The following is an 18727-nucleotide window of genomic DNA, read 5'->3' as shown; positions in this document are numbered from 1 at the left end:
ATTCACAAATTCACATATTCACAAAAATAAGAGAATATGGAATTTGATGCCACACTCAGAAGAATCACATCTCTTGTGGCAGGAGAGGGTGAGATGGGAAGTTCGCTGAAACTGCGACAGTGACTTCTTTTATACTAGTAACGTCGCTGTACGGCTGGGAGAGCAAGGCTGAAGTCTGGCTGCGAGTCTTAAGAAGCAGCAGCATCTGTGAACAGTCCAGCAGAAAATGGTTGAGTTTTGGCTGAGCTATGAAGATTTGACAATGAATAATTGCTGTTGTTTACATATCACCCACGCACAAGCCATAAATGTTTGGCTCTTTGACCTCAGCCATGACCACAGAGATCTGCAGTAGATGCTCTTCGCGCCCTCTCTGTTGCACCACTCCCTCCCAGCTGTTTCAGCAAGGCTGGCCTGAGCAAGGAAGAGAAGCATTGCAACTGCTACCGATGGCAGGGGTAGATTCAGCTCCAGGTGGGGAAGAAAGCTGGCAAGGGGCCAGACTGCAGGAAACACAAGGGAAAACCAAGACCCAAGGAACAGAAGAGGATGAAGAGAAGAATCAAAAGGATAATTGTTGTCAGGGAGACTTAGCTGTTTGCTACAGCAGAAGTAAGAGCAGCCTTTGCATTGTATGTACAGACTGATATTTGTACATCCTTTCATAGAGCACATAGCACAGTGCATGCAACAACAGTTGTCCTACAGAGCAAGAGGCAGACAATTAGCAAACACTGAAGGGGAATTTCCAACACAAGGTCAAATACCAGGAGGGAAAGAATGGGCAAATAAAGCTAGGAGAAAAAGAGAATAGATGCAATTTAAATTTAAAAAAAAAAAAAGCTTCAACAAAAAAAAAAAAAGGGAAAAGAAGAAAGGTTACATTCTTCATAAGGGTAAGGTTTATTTTTCCCAGTGCTTTCCCTTGTCCCTGTTGCACATCTTCCTTCCCTGCACCTAGCCCTCTCCTCCTGCAGGCCCCAACCCTTGCCTGAAGTCCTCCACCGTGCCCTGCTTATCATTTCCACTCTGTCTCCTCACCCAGTGTCCCCTCCATGCTTGTGCATGCTTCCTTCATGTGCCCCCAGCCCCCTCCGCCCACCCTAGGAGCTTCCCCTCCCTGCTCTGCCTCCTTCCCCAAGAGCTGGTCCACATTCCTGTGGCTCTGTCCTTTCCTCCTCAGCCCCCCTCCAGCTTCTGCAGACCCTCCAAATAGCTTGTGCCTCCGGGTTTCCAAGCTGAGGCTGCTGTGAATAAGGATGAATGTTTTCCCTTTTGAACAGAGCTGCCAAAGTCCAGGTCTGCTGGTACAGAGTTCTAGCTGGGAGTTCATCTTAGTCCCTCAGGTCTACCTGTCACTGCAGTGATTTTGACCCCTGCCAGTATGACTGACCTGAAGGAAAACAGCCATCATCCACACTGCCACCTCCAATACCTGCTGTAGCAGCACGTGGCTATTCCTTGGAGGCACCCATACCAAGCCTCAGTAGAGGCTCAGACCCATGCTAAGACTCTTCTGGAAATGTGAATCCATGCTGCCTGTGTGTCTGTCTTCAGCAGCCACTCTCTTCCCCCTTGGCCTCTTCAGTGAGCCATGGAGCAGGGGAGCAGGGCTCATTCTCATGTGGAGGCAGCTCTGACCAAGTCATCCCTGCAGCCAAAAGCAGAGATAGCCACCTCCCATTTCACAGACCACTTTCCTCATGGAGCCCGGGGATCCTGCAACAGGCAGGGGTCCTGGCAAAGCACTTGTCCCTGTCTTCCTTCTGGGCACTGGCAGAAGCAGTACAATGTCCCCAAGGATCCTCCTTCCTGTGGTGCAGCAGGGCATGCCGGATTGGGCAGGGAGCTCCATGATGCCACGGGGTGAAGTGCCAGCAGCACAGATGACAGCAGGATTATCCCTCTGCCTGCCAGCGAGGGTGAAAGTGGACAGCCTGGAACCAAGTGAACCCTGACCAGTGGCCGCCATTGCAGTGGGCAAGCATGCCTATTTTTAAAACTAAGCAGAAAGAAAAAGTACTGTTCCTGCATCTCTTGCAGATGAGGTGCTTCCCAGGTCTGAGCTGTGTTTTGGGACCCTGGGAATGTGAATTTATTGCTGCACATGTATTATCCATGTGAGACTGAGCAGATCAGGATTCACTCACCTTTTACTCCTCCTCCACTCCCCCTTACAGACCAGCTGCCCTCCACCACTGCCTGTGGCAGAGGGAAGATCAGGCTGGCCGGATGCCACTTCCCTGGAGCCATCACCCATGGCTGCAGCTGCTGGACGGGAACCAGAAGGATTTCAACAAGCAGCCAGGAGTGAAATGGGCCATTCTTTTCATCATCATCACTTGTGAGGAAAACCAAGGGCAGGTCCACAGCACAGTGGTGGGACCTGGGCAGCAGGAAGCCCATCAGCAGCGACCACTGGTGAGCTACCTGGCTCACCAGCAGGCTTGGCAATGAGCTCTGCTGAAGCTTGTAGCCACGCTAGCTGGTTTAATGCTAGCCTGGGTATTACGTATTAGTGCTTCAGCTATAGCAGAAACAATCAGTCTGATCCAGCTGAGGTAAAGTGACTTTCGTTTGTGGCCCTGGATAAAATACCTGTCTTAGCCAATTTGCAAGAGGGCCTGCATGAGAGCGTATGGCCTTTCTTCACTTCTGCCAGTTGATTAGAAGCAAAATAGTCTCTTTCGGTGCTGGCGTGAACAGCAAAGAGATACACAGAGGGGGAAGCCTAAGCCCTCAGCAGCCTCTCTTTGTTTACCCTTCAAAAGCAACTCCTGCCCTTCAAGCTATAAGCAGCCTCTTACGTTAAAGGGCCAAAACCCACAAGCCCTGCTCAAACAAATCTCAGGTGAGGGCTACAATAACACTTCTGTGCAAGGATGTGCTCCAGCATTTGGCTGATGGTGTTAGATAAATCAGTAATTCTGTTAACAGTGAGAAGTGTAGGTAATTTGTTGTGGGAATTTGGGACTGTAGCCACAGTGGTAGAACAGAGACTCTGAGCCATCCCTGTTTAATTAGAAACACAGCTGGGGTTTGTCGAGGCAGGTACCTTCTCTGATATCTGCTAATGGACTAAACTGCTTTTGTTTACGCTGGATTTTTGGCCTCCCTGACTGCTGGGAACTAGAGCTAAGAACTAGATTTGGCCCTCCTATGAGCAGCTCTCTCTCCCATTCAGGGACTAGAGTTGTTGCAGCCTGCCAGCATGCTCTGGCTGCTGGGCATGTATTTCCCATTACAGTTTCCTTATGGGTCACAGTTAACCAGAACCTGGCGTGATCCTGTATCTTGATCCTACAGCCTGGGGATGACCACAAAACTCTGGGAAAATGCGCAGCCTCTTTGAAGGTTTCTGCTTCAGCTGCCCAAGCATAAGAACTGGCACCTTCAAAAGAGCTCCTGTGTCTTAGTAAAGAGCGAAAACCAGGAAGAAAAATGTCAGATGCCGGAGCATTGCTCTGCACTGCATCCTGCCAAGGTGTGTCCCATGCTGTCACAAGCATTTCTGATGACAAATGGAAGCAGCAACTGAAGCTGAAGTGATGAAGTGGAAGCACCTGCCTGCAGAGAGATGTTAAAGCACCCAGATTTACCTGCAGTGTGCTCAGAGTCAGGGCCATTTGTTTGCCTGGCTGCCCACCAGATTGTCTGTCTTCTGCAAGACTTCTTCCTCTGAGGTGCTGGGTGCCTGCTGGCTCTGCAGATCTCCTGGCTCCAGCTGGCCCAAGGCAAAGAGAAAGAAATGGGCACTTGCCTTCATCCCCTGGTCCGAGAGGAGCTGACAGGAGTCAGCCACAGAGCCAGGAGCTGGACACTTCCCTTCAGATCTCTTGCTTCCTCTAGCTACTGTGTTGAGTGATGTTACTGCGCTTGCTGCTCCCAAAAGTATCACTTTTAGGATCAGCTCCAGAATGACTATGAAATAAAGGCAGCTTATGATCCAGGCATAATTCCTAAGGTTTCTAACCTTAGAAACTGCCTGGAACAAATCCTTCAGCCTCCAGCACACAGTGTTTTGATATTCCTCTGTGACCTGAAAGCCTGTCCAGAGCCACTTCACTTACCCAAAGTCTGGACGTCCTTAAGGGTGGGAAAGCTGTGCCTTCCTAGTGCAGCTGAAGAGCCCTGCTGCATGGGAATACACTTTAGAAGAGGTGCAGACCCAGTCCACCAGCAAAGTTTTCAGTCCTAGGGCTCCATGGGATGTTCTCTTCACCTTCTGCCAGGGATTGGACACAAAAACGCAGAGAAATCTCCTGGTTGCCAGATACTGTCCAGGAAAATTGGAAAGGCTCAGTCTAAACAGAGTCCAGGGGAAAACCACGCTAACAACCACTCAACAAGGCTGAATGTCCTTGGCAGCTATTAATTATTATCAGTCCTTTACTTCAGCAAAGTGTGTGAGAGGCTTTCAGATGTAGCATTCCACAATCCCCGCACAAACTGTTATTGATTTGGCACAAAAAATCAAAGGTGATAAGTTTGTGTTTGGAGTGGGCTGGAAGGACATGAATAAAACCCTACAGTCAGGCAAGTGTGTGCTTGTTTTGAAAGACATGTTACTTTTTGCTTGTTTGGTTTAACCATTCCTTCCTGTCAAGGTCTCTTTCCTACTTTTGGAAGGTGATTGATTGATGGAAAAAAAGCTTACTTTTGACATTTTTCGTGGAGAAAACTAAAATCAGTGGTTACTGCATGCTGGCAAAACATTTATGGATTTAGATTCAGTCCTTTTATAACCAGAAATGTGTGAGGCTGTTGGATCTGTAATAGGATAAAGGCAGGGATCTTAATAGCTATTATCCTGAAGATCTGTGGTCTTTGGCACTATCGTATGTGTCTCAGTTTCCTAGCTTGGTGGGAAATCGTGCCACCCCCATTCACACAATAGCCTAAACCAACCTTGTGATTTGCCTTTAATTTGCAGTCTGCCTCCCGCTCTCCCCTTCTTCCCCTCCTCCCTTTGTATTCCTCATTCACATTGTCATCAGAGGTGGGTTAACATAATGTGACTGTGATTCAGGTTTCAATAACTGCCACCATCTGTGATGAATCAGAGAAGATGCAGCAGGGAAGAATGGCTCAAAAGGAGGTGATATTCCCCTTAGAGATTTTAAGCATGAGGGATTCACACAGCCTACTTCAGGCAGTCAGCTGGGGTGCCTGTATATTTAGGGGGGGAAAGCTCCCCACGTAGCTGATTGACAGAAGCAGATACCTCCAGATGTGCTGTGCAAGATGGGTAAGGGCATGAAATCTGCTCATCTTCCTCCTCCCTGGTGCTGGCTTGGTCCATCTCATGCATATTACACGCAGACAGTATCTATGCTAACAAATTGATTAGTAATGGGGGATAACCCTAGGCACTGGATGCTGCTGGTACATTCCTACCGCCTGTACATCCACATCGTCAGGATGGTTCCTGGCATGCTTTTGGCCTGGATCCGCCGGGATTCTCCCCAGAAATTCTCCTGGGTGGTTTGGGAGTTGGTGGGAGCCAGGGGTCATTTCCATCAGGCATTTTGCAGAGGCCATGCAGAGTTGCAGGGTGAACCAGCCTGGCTGTGGGCTGCTCCCCTGACAGCTGTCTAGGGAAAGGGTCTCCGGTAAGTTTCATGTCCTAGTGCAGCCACAGCCCATTTCTCTGGGCTTTTTCCTCACGTTCTCCCTCTCCGATGCCGGAAGAGCTATGCACACGCCCAGCAGATGGCACTCCACCATGGTTTTACACCGGAAAGCCCCTCATAAATAACCTGCCCCATCTCTAGGGGAGCAGGGTGTTGGGCAGGAATTGTCCTGCTGAGCGGGATCCTGCAGGGAGCCAGCTGCTGCTGTCATGCCCGGGGAAAGCCATGCACTTTGAGGAGGCTGAATAAAATTACTTCATTCATAGACACATGCACATCTATGCACATACGCACACCTATCATCCTCCCTCTCTACATACATACGTATGTATACATCTGACGGGTGCAAACCTGCCAGCTATTATTAGCAGAGCCTCAGGGCATGAAGAGCCAGAGAGACCGGAGGGTGCTCAAGCATTTCAGGACATCAGAGAGTAGCTGTGTGCTTGCAATATGGTAATGCTCACAGGACCAAAGCAATATCATGACTTAGTCATACCAGGGCTTGAGGACAAGCACCGTGAGGGACAGGCCCAGGTTTTAGTCTGCACTGATGTGAGAGGACAGTACTGCCCTGTGCAACGTGTGGCTGTCACCCAGGGCAGCCTGCTACACCAACTCCATCTCAGCACACATTGCTTTAGCTACAGAGCTGTGCTTTTCTTTTTCTTCTCCCAACTTTATGAATCAGTGCTGCCTCAGCCAGAGAGTATCACTCAGCACATCTCCTTGTCAAATTCTGAGTCAAGAACTTAAGTTCTACATCTGCTGCTCTTCCAGAGATTGCCTTTGAAGAGCATGACAGGATTATTTTTATGATCGCTAGGAAATGTTAAAAACAAAGGTGGGCTTGCCAAACTCTCTCCAGTGAGCAGTAAGCCTTGGCTGCGTGAGTTTAGTCAGCTTTTTCTGAGCTAATTCCCTCTCACAGCTCTCCCTTTTTGTCACTTCCTCTGGCTTTTCACCCAGCTCCATGCAGCGACAGATGCTCGCAAGGATGAAGTTGCTGCCCCCCTTGGTGTTAGGTGAAGCCCAAAGCCCAGCTGTTCTCACCTCCTGTGCATGGTTGGGCTCCTTGGTGAGCTGGGGTATTACTTTCTTGCCACAAGTAAACTGACAGCTTTGGGTTTGGAAAGTTGCTGCTTGGCAGCAAACTGCTGCTCCTGGAGTCAGCATCTGCACGCAGGCTCCTGTGCTAGGCTCCCTGCCTGAAACAGGAGTGGGCGCAGGGAAGATAACGTGGCATTACTGGACCTCTGAGCCAACAACCGCAGCTTCCTACCAAGTCTTTTAACTTTCCCTTAGTGGCTTTGGATTTCGTCTGTCTCCTTTTCCCCTCTGACATTTCAGAAATGTTCAGACTGCTGAAAGTCTGTCCTGCAGTTTTGAAACAGTTGCCTCCATGATCCCCATTTCTTTTTTCAGGTCACAGGATGACCAGAAACAAGTAATATCTTAATTTTGTTGAATTCAAGTGTGTGCTTTTCACTTTTGAATGCAGTTTTGGGTGGTTTCATGCACAAAAAGGCGGTTATTGGGCTACTGGTAGCTTTGCTTAGCACTGGTATGCTACTAGAGCTTGAGCCTTGAGCCTGTGTCAGAGGAGAAATACATCTATTGACACCAGCAGAAGCAGGGCTTCTGTTACTTAATGAGTTTATGAGTTAGGTCTGTGCTTGAAACTCTTGTGGGTGACTACATTTGGAAGCTGGGGAGCAGAGTACCTCCCCAGGAGGATGCACAGCACTACCCCCATCAGCACTGCTGTAGCTGTGAGCTTTCCATCTCCCCTGCAAGCAGGGAAGAAGAAAGATAGAGGGAGAGAGACAGCCCCACCACGCAGTCAGAATCTTTCTTCTTTCCTGGAAGAGCTGCCACAAGCACTGGGATCTCTCCTTTGCTTTCTGAAAGTCAATGGCTCATGCCTGTAAATTTGTAAGGATCATGAATAGCTCTGTAAGCATCTCAGAAGGTGAAATCCCTGCCCTCCCCTCTCTCCCACTCTGATGCTTGCTGTCTGTACTCTGGTCTGCTGTGCTGGAGCTGGTGCATGCTGTATGTGGTCTGTACCCATCAGTCGCAGCCAGCAGAGTTCAGCTTCCCCTGTAATGGGCAGTGTTTGGCCTCTGGCTGCTTCCTTGGCTCTTTCCATCATAGATCTCATTTTAGATACATCTCAGAGCTTCACCAGAGGTGAATGGTTTGAACTGAAATTGCCCACACCAGATTTCCTGTCATTATTTCAGTGAAAACATTTCTAATGTTTCCACTGGAAACAATCAACTGTGCTGGGAAGAGAAAGGCTGAGAAACTGAGAGGCTGGAGAAGGGAATTGGGCATGGAGACGAGAGGGTTGCAGGGAAGTGGGTATGGGTGCTACAGTCTTTCATCATGTTTCAGTTCCTCCCAGAGTATGGAAAAGTGGGAAGAGGTGGTGCAGAAGGCAGAGAAGCTTCAGCCCCAGCCCACCCTTCCTGAACAGACATTTCCTTGACATAGCCCCGGAGGAAAAGTCATCCATGTTGCACAGAGCTGGGGCAGGAGAGAAGATACTGACCGAACCAACAGCCAGCATTATGGCCTGTTCCTACTTTACAGCTGTGTGTGGTGGGGCCACCCCTAGACACAGTGGGAAGTTAGGATGTGGCTCCTATTATTAACCGTTGGTGGCACATAGCTGTAGCTAATTGGGGCTTACAGGTACAGACCTTGAGGTGTTTTCTCCTCCCTGGGCCTTTTCCAGCCTAGATTCACGTTCACACAGTGCTGACCCCAGGGCTTTGACCAGTGAAGTCACTAGCAAGTATGTAGTTGCCCTTCTGAGGGGTAACGAATAGGTATGGTTCATGCACTGCCAGAAAAAGCATCTCCTCCAGGCTTCTCCTCCTGCTGGATCTGTATTGCTGGCAAGAATCCCACAGGACATCTGCCTGCAATGAGAGGGAGAAGCTAACTATTATGATGCATGTGGTACCCTTGAAAGTTGTCACAGCAAATAAATGAGCACAGAAAAATGGCCCTCATTGCTGGGGGCAACGCTTGCAATTCAGGTCAGTCCAGAGCAAGAACAAATACTTCTCTGGTGGGTGAGGCTTTCCCTATGACATAACTGTTCTGTGGGTATAAGAAGACCATCATCTGCAGGACTGTAATTTCAGCATCTTTCATTGGAGGCTACGTTTCTGCTTACAGTTAGAAAAAGGGTCACTGTTCTTGCTTCAGATAGTGGGAGAAGCCTGCAGCATGCATCTTTGGGATATTTTTCCCTATAGAGCTTGAAGGAAAAGGGGCTCATTCTGTGTCATCCAGCTGACCCACAGTGTCCAAATTCTGAGAGAAAGATGAAAAGGGAAATTGTATCTATACTATATTTTTTATTCTTGCCATTTCTACCAGCTGACTTACAAACCTAATGAAAAAGCTGTACTTTCATCTCAGGCTGTGATGCCAGTATTGGGTATTGCTATGATAAGCAGTTCCCAATTTAACTGAAAGACAGGACACAAAAGCACAGGGACAAAATGACCAAATGTGCCGTTTTTACTTAAGCATTTCATCCCTACAACTCCTCTTGCCTGTTTTTTGGTGTAGGCTATTTTCCCCACCTCTCTCCTTTGAAGTTTTACCTTGGAGCCAGAGAGCTGGCTCAGCCCAGTGTCTGTAAGCTGTTGTATGCACACACGAATAACAGCCAGATGAACCCAGCTTAGCTTTGAAACGCATTTGTGCTACACCTTTGCAATTTCTATGGCTCTGCCTCCCTGCCATGTCCAATATCACCCCTCTCTGTGTGCCCACAGAAACCCTTTGTCTTCCAGACCCTGGAGCTCAACCTGGCAGGGAATGTCCCATGTCCAGGCAGCCAGCTGTTCTTGCCGTGCTGTCAAGGAGCACCCCAGCTGCAGAAAGAGATAAGCTGTTGGCCAGCACGGTGTTTATCTCCCCAGCAGTGGTGGCAGCGGGTGAGAACAGGATGCCCTTGACACTGGCACGCAAGGCTGCCTGCAGCCAAGCAGGGGGCTGCTATCTCAAATACAGGTCCCACAGGAGCAGCACGAGGGCTCCCCTTGCACACAGCGGAGGGGTTTCAGCCCCCAGCCAGCAGCCACACCTCTGGCCAGTGTTGGGGTGATGCCACCTCCTGTCTCTGATGCCTGGATGTCTCACAGGGGCACAAGCTGCTGAATCCAGGAATGATGGGCAGTAAGCAGCAGTGCTGTGTTGCTGGAGGCCGGAGGAAGATGAAGGGAGGCACTATGTGTGTGGCTTTTCTTTATCTTCCCCTGCTTTTTTTCCCTGTTTTCTTGAAAAAAAAAAAAAAAAAGCATTTTAATTGTGTGAGTTCACATCTGGAGGTCAGGCCTTTGTGAACAATAAGCTTAGGTTGTAATTATACTTATTCTGGGTAGGTTTCTTCATGCAACTCATTTTAATGCCTTGGGCCTCCCTGGTACGTTCAGCTAAAGTTGCAGAGTTAATTGGAGGCCTCTGGCTCAAATACTGACGGTTACTTGAAACCTGCAATTTTGGACAGATTAAAGAAGTCTATGAAAGCACTCAAATGAACCACAGATCCTAAAGCATACCCATAGTACAACTTCTATTGGTTTACAGTACAACACACACCTGGAAAAATGTTTTCTATTCATACTGGATGTAGAAAAAGCTAAACGTCTGTGATTTATGAAATATCTGTGGCAAGGCATTGAGTTGTCAGCCATGATGAAGTCTTGCCTTCCTTACTAAAGCAACCGGGCTCTGGTTTACAACGTCTGTGGAAATATTTTGCAGGATAAGGAATTATCTTTAATATCTTTAGGAGAATCTTAGCCAAGAAAGAGCCTCTCCTCACGCCAGCCCTCTCACACCTCTTCTGCCCTAAGCCCATCCTCAGGAGATCGCACTTTCGTGCACTCTTCTAGGAGCTGTAACGAAGTAAAATGATGGCTGCATTAATTTCCAGGCCTCGCTGAAGGAGCACCAATCTATTTCTTTTGACCGCTTAACCCCCTGTTGCTACCAAACCCTTCTGCATTACACGGAGGCAGGCATCTCACATTGCTTGTTCCATGAGATGGCCACTAGGTCCCTGTGAGCAGAGGACTGTGAGGCAGCTGAACATGGACCAGGCTTATGACATGGTTTCTGGATTCAGCTTAAAGTTTAGCGTGGGAAGGGCTTTCCCTGAACAGCAGAGACACAGAAAATGTCTCCCTCCATTCTGTCATGAGACTGTGAAGATGATGGGCATCTGTGAGGGACAACTGAGAAGGAGAAGAAAGGAAACTTGCTTAAAACCAGTTGTCACATTGGAGGGAACAGCAAAGACAGAAGCTGGCAAGTTGGCGTGTGATTAAGCTTGACCCAACAGTTGCTCCTGACCCTATGTGGGAATGATACCCTTTCAGGGAGGAGATGCATGCCCAGGCTTTGTGGGTAACAGGCCACAGGCTCAGAAGAGACCATTTTCCTTTTGTCTCACATCTCTCTGAGTTCTGTATATGCTGGTTTTTGTGGTTGGGAGTTAAAGAACAAAAGAGACCTTTTTAAACACAGGGTTTGTTCAACTTGTTCATCTCATGTTCTTGGGATGCTGAGTTGGCCAGGCAATGCCGAGGTCAAGAAGCTAAGTTAATTTTGGTTGAGTTTCAGAACTGATCAGTAAAATAAAGATGACTATCCCATGTAAAATGATGGCACCCCCAAATGCGTTGTGCCTCAAAGTTTCCTCCGCATATTTTACCCATCTCAGGTTCACCGCTTTTCCTGGGGTTGATTCTGCGTCCGCAGCCCAAATGGAAAGAATCAGCTCAAAAGAGGAGAGCAACCAGGCTGGGAGACCAGTGGTTCCTTTTAGTCTCTTGTCAGCAAATACTGTGTGCTTAGAGAAATTATATGAGACAGAAAAAATTCTTGGTGTCACCCATGAATCTGCAGTTTCTGGTACTGGTACCACCATGGTCACTGGGAAGGAAATTTTACCTTTGGGATGAACTCCGGCTGTGTTTCAGGGTCTGCAGGAGCAGAGGAAGGGGGCACAAAGGGAGCAGATGGCTGGATGCAATGTTTGTGAAATGAAAAATAATTACCAAAGATACCTGAGGGGAAAAGAAGGCAGGCAAGAAGGAAGGGAGGAAGGAAGTAAGGAATTGAGGGAGGGAGGGAGGGAGGGAGGGAGGGAGGGAGGGAGGGAGGGAGGGAGGAAGGAAGGAAGGAAGGAAGGAAGGAAGGAAGGAAGGAAGGAAGGAAGGAAGGAAGGAAGGAAGGAAGGAAGGAAGGAAGGAAGGAAGGAAGGAAGGAAGGAAGGAAGGAAGGAAGGAAGGAAGGAAGGAAGGAAGGAAGGAAGGAAGGAAGGAAGGAAGGAAGGAAGGAAGGAAGGAAGGAAGGAAGGAAGGAAGGAAGGAAGGAAGGAAGGAAGGAAGGAAGGAAGGAAGGAAGGAAGGAAGGAAGGAAGGAAGGAAAGGAAGGAAGGAAAGGAGGGAGGGAGAGAGGGAGGGAGGGGGAGGGAGGGAGGGAGAGAGGGAGGAGGGAGGGAGGGAGAGAGGGAGGGAGGGAGGGAGGGAGGTAAAAATAAACTTTTGTGCCAGTGTAAGAGCCTTTAATCTGCGATAGAGTTTCTCTGAAATAGGGAAGAAAGTCTCCTTGCATTCTGATACTTTTTGTCTATTGCCCTTTAGGAAATTTCAGACAACTGTGCCTTTTTGCCTTTAATGCAGTAACTCTGTTGCTTTGACATTCAGGTTATGGACCAGGAACACACACTGGCACCAATAACAGCCATTGTTTTCATTACAATGCTTGGGTCGCAAACCAGTAGGAGAAAATTGGCATTCAATTCAGCAGAACTATTGCAAAATCCCAAATGTTACAAAGCAAATGCCCCATCTTTCTTCTTGTTTCTGGTCTCCCAGAGACTGTCTGGTACCATAAGCATTTTGCTGGGAGCCAACAAACTACCCCAGATTTATTTTATTTTGTTTAGATGATTGCTGGGTTAGTTTGGGTATTCAGTGACAACAGTGTCAATATTAAGGTAAAAAGTACTGGAGGGGAAGGAGGTATGGGGAGGCAATAAAAGAGAAAAGAAAATGGAGGGAAGTTGGAAGCAGAGGAAAAGGCAGTAGGATACTAAAAAGAGATGTTAAATACTGCAGCAGAAATGTGGCAAAGGGAAGTGCAACTCAACAATCCCAGTCCACAGTAAGAAGTGAAGTAACTTTTCCTCTACCTCAGCACTGGGGTGAAGAGGGTGTGCAGCCATTTATACCATAGATGCCTGAATAATAAATAAGTCTGCTATTATGTACTGTCCTTATTGCTAACACAGGCTTGAAATCCTCTGCTCTGAGACCATCCAGCCCTTCGAGACCATCCAGACAAAAACCTATTTATTTTTCTCTCAAGCACAGTTGTATTAATAGAAGTAGCTCAGGAAGCCCTCATCCCAGCATAGTTTCAACACTTTATACAGCAGGGGGTCTTAATGGGATCTCTTCCATCCAGGGTGCCATTAGCCTCCCTCACTGTCTCTCCATTTCCCCCTTTCTAACAAAGTACTAGTCTAAGCACACACTGGGGTGTTAAGAGGAGTAATTTCTGTACTGGATGTATGTCTGTGTGTGTGCGTGCGCATGTGTGTGTGAAGTAGCTCTTACTTGTTCAAGACTTTTGCTTTGAATGTTTGCACCATGCAGAAAAAAAGGGAAAAAATTAACCCCAAACCCTGCTAAGTAAGTTTGAGTGACCTAGGTGCTGGTTTTCTTACCTCTGCATCCCCACTTCTGTTTTGCTGTGCCCTTTGTGTCTTCCTTTCAGCCTGCTGTCTTTTGTCAGGGACACTCGGTACCTGTTGACAATTTCCATCACACCCTCTTGCTCGGTCTGAGCTGCCTGTTGCTGCTGTGCAGCTGGGCATGCAAGAAGCATTTCAGATGGCCTCAGCTGAGAGACCTTGTTCCTTATGCCTTAGTTGGCAGATGGGAAACATCTGTGTCCATTATACATTATAAAATTGTTCCTCTACAGCCCTGCACAGGATGCCTGGGGGTTTGAGCCGGAGTGTAGACACCAGCATCTTTTGGGGCTTGAAAAGCCTTAGCAAAGAAATAGTTACTGAAAGCAGCACCAGTTTGATTTGGTATCACTTTTTGCCCAGTTGGCGCAGATGGCCAGGACTATGGACACAACAGGTCCACAGTGACTGCTTGCTGTGCTGCAAAGGTCCCTAAGCTGATGGCACCCTGCTCTGCAATGGAAGTTGCAAATTCGAAGAACAGCAAAAGCACTCTCCTTTCATCACTGCCCCTGTTTTCCTTCCATGTCTCTCAAACCATTTGGAGACAGAGTTTAGGGATAAACTGAAGACAGTTTCCAAACTGGAGTTCTTGGAAACAGCTTGTTTCCACATATGTCTCAGTCTGTAGGAACAGCGAACTCTGCCGTGTCCTCCTTCATCTGCCGTGTTTCATTACAGTTCTGGACTGATCAGTATCTCTCTCCCTCTCCTGCAGCGGGGAGGGAGTAGATGATAAATTAGATACATTAAAGCAAATACTTCACATCCCCTCGGGTCTTTGTAATTCCAGCTGTCTGAAATCACACTTTCTTGCCCAGCCAGAGCATTGCGACAAATGGGGAGAGTCCCATAGTAATTGCAGTTGGTGTCGGCAGGGACTTTGAAAGGAAAGTCTGCTTCTGGGAAGCGAAGGCTGCTTCAGGCAGAACAAATAGTAATGCTGCCATCTTACCAACCTCCTTCCTTTGTCTCTCTTTTATTCCTCCTAGTTTGTACTTTTGTAGTCAAACCAAGCAATGCATAGCTCACTTGTTACTGTCACACACTTGGGTCACCCAGGGAGTCACGATGCAGATTTTCCATTAGCGTCAAACGTACATGTATTTATGAACTCCCATAACCTGGAGCTGATAAGAGCAGATTAGGGAGCAACTGTTTTTAGATAACTTGCATACCTAAGAAATCAGCTAATATAAAGCTCCCTGCTGAAAGGTCACTTATTTCCCAAACAGCGTGAGAGAAAATTATGGTGATCTCTTCTTGTTATATTGTCACGTTATTGTACACATGCACATACACATACACATACATTGAGAGTTTGGTACTAATTTCTCTCTCTTTCACACTGGGCTAATTCCCCATGCTTTATGCGTCGTATCCTGTATGAGTACTTCTCACTTTGTACGGGATCTTTGGGTTGTGTCTGTGCTAATCTGAAACACGAAGCTAAAGACAAACCTGCCTAGTTTTAACGTAGATAGCTGTCTCTGGGGTCACAAGCCTCAGCACATGCCATGTAAGCTTAGCCATGTCCTTCAGGTGGATTCAAGCTGCAGGTTCCCTCCGTGAATCTCCACTGCTATAGGTCACCAAGATAAAGAATCTGTACCTTGCAGTTGCAGCATGGCCCTTTTGCAAAGATCTGACCACACAAACCAAGAGCCATGAGTGAGAAACTTTGCACTTCCCCGGCAGCCATCAGCAGTAGAGCTCTGGTCTTATTCAAGGTATTGCTTCTGTGTTCTGCACTACAACACCCCTTCTAGACGCAAATATCCCCTGATTATATGTCCCATGGTAAGCTGTGTCCTGTGTCACAAGGTATGAGGCTTCAAGGTGAGTGTCTTGTGCCTGGTCACGCAAGAACTCCCCTGACAAATTGGAAAACTCCTTAATCCTGTGTCTTTAATTAAAGACCATGACTCTGTCCACACCAGTGAAGTTCTGCGTTTGGGTTTTGGTTTTGTTGTAAAGAAAAATTTCATTTAAAACTGTGCTCCTTCCAGGATTGTGTTTGTGATTAAGTTCAGGTTGCAAGCATAATGAGACAATTAATCTGACATTGGAGTTCAGCCTTTATATGGATGCATGATGGGGAACATACCACAGTGAAATGAGATAGAGATTTTCAAGTTTGGAAATATCCAAACTACCATAATTCTCAGCTTGTAGTTATTGAAGGCTTCTGTATCACTCCTTCCTCTCCTTTTAGGCCTTCTTTGTAAGACTTTATTTTTGAATTAAGGTCAAGTGCTGCATTCATTCCTGAAGGAGAGGAGGATTGAAAGCATCATTTCTCTAGTGAATGTGAGGAAACTGCATCTGGTAGCTTGGCTTTTTCATAGCCTGGAGTGCTGGGACAAGGTGGAGAGACCAGAAATATTCATCACTGTGTGCTGGGCCTCCCTCATCCTGCAAGTGCCTTGGCAGCCTTGCTCAGTGCAGGAAGAGCCATGCTGGGGAAGCAGAGCACTGCCTCTGAGCTCCCCAACACTGACTACGTTAAGCTGATGGAAGTGGAAAGAGATTTCCTTGGACCAGGTGCTTTACCTAACGGAGAGTTTGTAAGTAGTGATGCTTTTCTCCCACATGGTGGAGGGGTGATATGGGCCAGAGTGGGAGAGGAAGAAGAAGAAAGGTTGACTTCCCTAGTAGGAATACAGAGACTGAGAGCGCACCCTGCTCCTGTCTTCCATTTTGCTCAGAAGGTGAGGACTCCGGTGTGGGAAATCAGGATTATTCACCCAGCCCCCTGGGAACTATGCACATACCTGAGCTTCCTGGTTCCCAAGGATACTGCCCAGGTCTCAGCCTTGATGAAGGTGGCCATGTTTGCTTTAGAGCTGCCAGGCACCAGACACATGGGTTTCTCTGTAACAGAACTCACTGCAGGATTTTTCTGCCACTGGTAAGCGGTGTTCGCAGCCTCCTTGTGCCATGTGAAGCATCCTGGACAGGAAAAGCTGTGCACAGCTGCTCATCCCAAGGTCAGCACCACTCAGACTGGGAGTAAGTCTTCCCAAGATAGCCACAGCAGCCTCGTCCAGCTCAGATGCCCCTGCATACTTTACATTTCTCAGTCAGGGCAATAGGCCTTGGTCAAATATTTTCTTGTGGAGCAGGCATTCACATAAAGCCATTGATGGCAGCATCAAGAATTCAGAACATTTGGAGAGCCAATGGGAGAATCAAACCAAAATGTTGATGCAGTTCACCCTCAAGCAAAATAGAAGTAGACTGGGTGAATGGAGCTTTAAAAATTCACGTCACTCCACTTTCTTGCAAGGCATGACCAGCATACCTGTGGGTATGTGAACTGTAGGTATTCACAGGTCAGAGATAAATCATAGCCATCCCATGCCTAGCTCAGGAAGAAGACACAACTTCCCCCTTCCCAGGAAACCGAAGAAACAAGGACACTCAAGATGAGTTTTTCAATCTAAGAACAACTTTTTTTGATGGTATCTAAAAAATATGAGTTTTAAATGCCTTTTCTATCCAAATGGCAGAGAGCAGAAAGGAGACCACCACACAGCTCCACGGTGGGGCTTGTTCTTTTCTGCTGCATTTCTGAGAATGGTTGGAAGTCAGCTGGAAATAGAAACTGAGTTAGGAGGTGTCTCCATCTGGTTGGCATGACCCAGCCATCACGGCTGTTCTCATCAACCCCAGTCTGAAGCAGACACTCCCATTGACTGAAGCTGAGTGGAACAATGAAGACGGAGGGAAGGAAGCCTGTCTCCCTCAGAGCAGAAGGAATGGGACACAGGCTTGATGATTCCCCAGCAGATGGCTTGTCCACAGAAACTGATGTTAGCTTAATGAGTTGTGCTCTGCACGCCTCCTAAAGGGAAGCAGCAGCAGGATAAGGATTTCGAAACCTACCACTTCAGGTCAGGGTCTGAGCTGCTTAACAAGTAAATGGTGCCTGTGAGGGCTGACGCAGGCAGAAAGAGCAGTCCAGAGTCCTGGGTGTCTTTATAGCCTCTGCTTGAGGTGTTTTATTTCATTTGGCAGGGAGCAGAGACTATAGAGGGAGTGCTCTGATGTATCTTATTTAGCACTGTGAAGTTCCCCCAGACTGCAGCCAAACACCGTGTCTTGGTGTATGAAATGCCCGCTGTGCTTTGCAAGAACACACTGGTGCTTTCAGACTCGCACAGCAGGGTTGTGCTTTGGTTAGCAGTTCTGCATGCTCATATCTCCTGGGATCAGCCTGGTCACCGCAGTCACTCTTGGCATTCACAAAGGAGAAATCACCTACTGCCAGAGGTCTGCATCTTATAGCCTTCCACATGCTGACAGTCTGCATCTCCTTCTGCTCTTGCCTTGCCTCATACCTTCTTTTTCATCCCTGGGAGCACAGCGCCTACCTCTGCAGATACCTGTGAAGACCATGTTTGTCCGTCATCTCTGGTGTGGCAAGGATGGTTTGGTTTTCCCACAGTTCACACTCCTGGCACTGCAGTGTCTACTGGAAGAGGTGCTGGCATGTCCTGGCTGGTGACTGTGCATCCCTAGATCAGCTGCCAAGAGCTAGGTTAGTGTGTTGTCTACACAGCCAGACATACACCGATCCTTTCTGGGGGTCAGTGTCCTGCTGAAGTGAAGATCACAGCTCCCACCTTATTAGGGAAGCAGCATGGTCCAGCAGGGTGAAACAGGGCTGGGATGCCCTGAACACTCCTGTCCCTTTGGCAGCCCTGGCTCCTCTTAGCACCTGTAATTCATGCTATGGGACAACTAAGATGGAGGGAATGTGTCAAATCTGAGAAAACCCTGGCTGTATTGACCTGGTTTTCTCTCCTGAGTCTAGACCTTTTTCCTAAACCCTGAAGTTTGGAAAAGGCAGTTGCAGTTGTGGCTTGAACAGCTCAACTGGATAAACCATTAGTCTGATCTAGTTAAAAAGTTTTCAATCCTACTATGGATGAATGGGTGGGTTTTTTGGTTTTGGGTTTGGGATTTTTCTGATGTTTTTGCTGTTTAACTTGGCTTTTGTGTATGTGAAATGTAGTGGAATGGAGTACAGATGTGTGCAAAGATCTGTGAATAGCTGTTTCTTGCTTACAGCTGTGACTGCATGCAGTTTATCATGCTAAATGTATTCGTTATTTCCTCTAGAATTAACTACTGTAAAATATTTTAAAACAGATTACTTTAAAAAGTGAGGGAAAATGTCAAACAAGGTAGTGGTTGATGATTTCTTTCTAAGACTTCTGGCTAAAGATTTGGGCATAAGCAAAGGCCTATGGACAGTCTTTCACCCTTTAAAAATAATATCCCTTATTAAAATATT

Source organism: Pezoporus occidentalis, unplaced genomic scaffold (assembly GCF_034315485.1).
Source record: "Pezoporus occidentalis ecotype Australia unplaced genomic scaffold, CSIRO_AGI_Poc_V1 ctg77, whole genome shotgun sequence".
NCBI lineage: Eukaryota > Metazoa > Chordata > Aves > Psittaciformes > Psittacidae > Pezoporus > Pezoporus occidentalis.
This window is presented reverse-complemented; position numbering follows the sequence as displayed.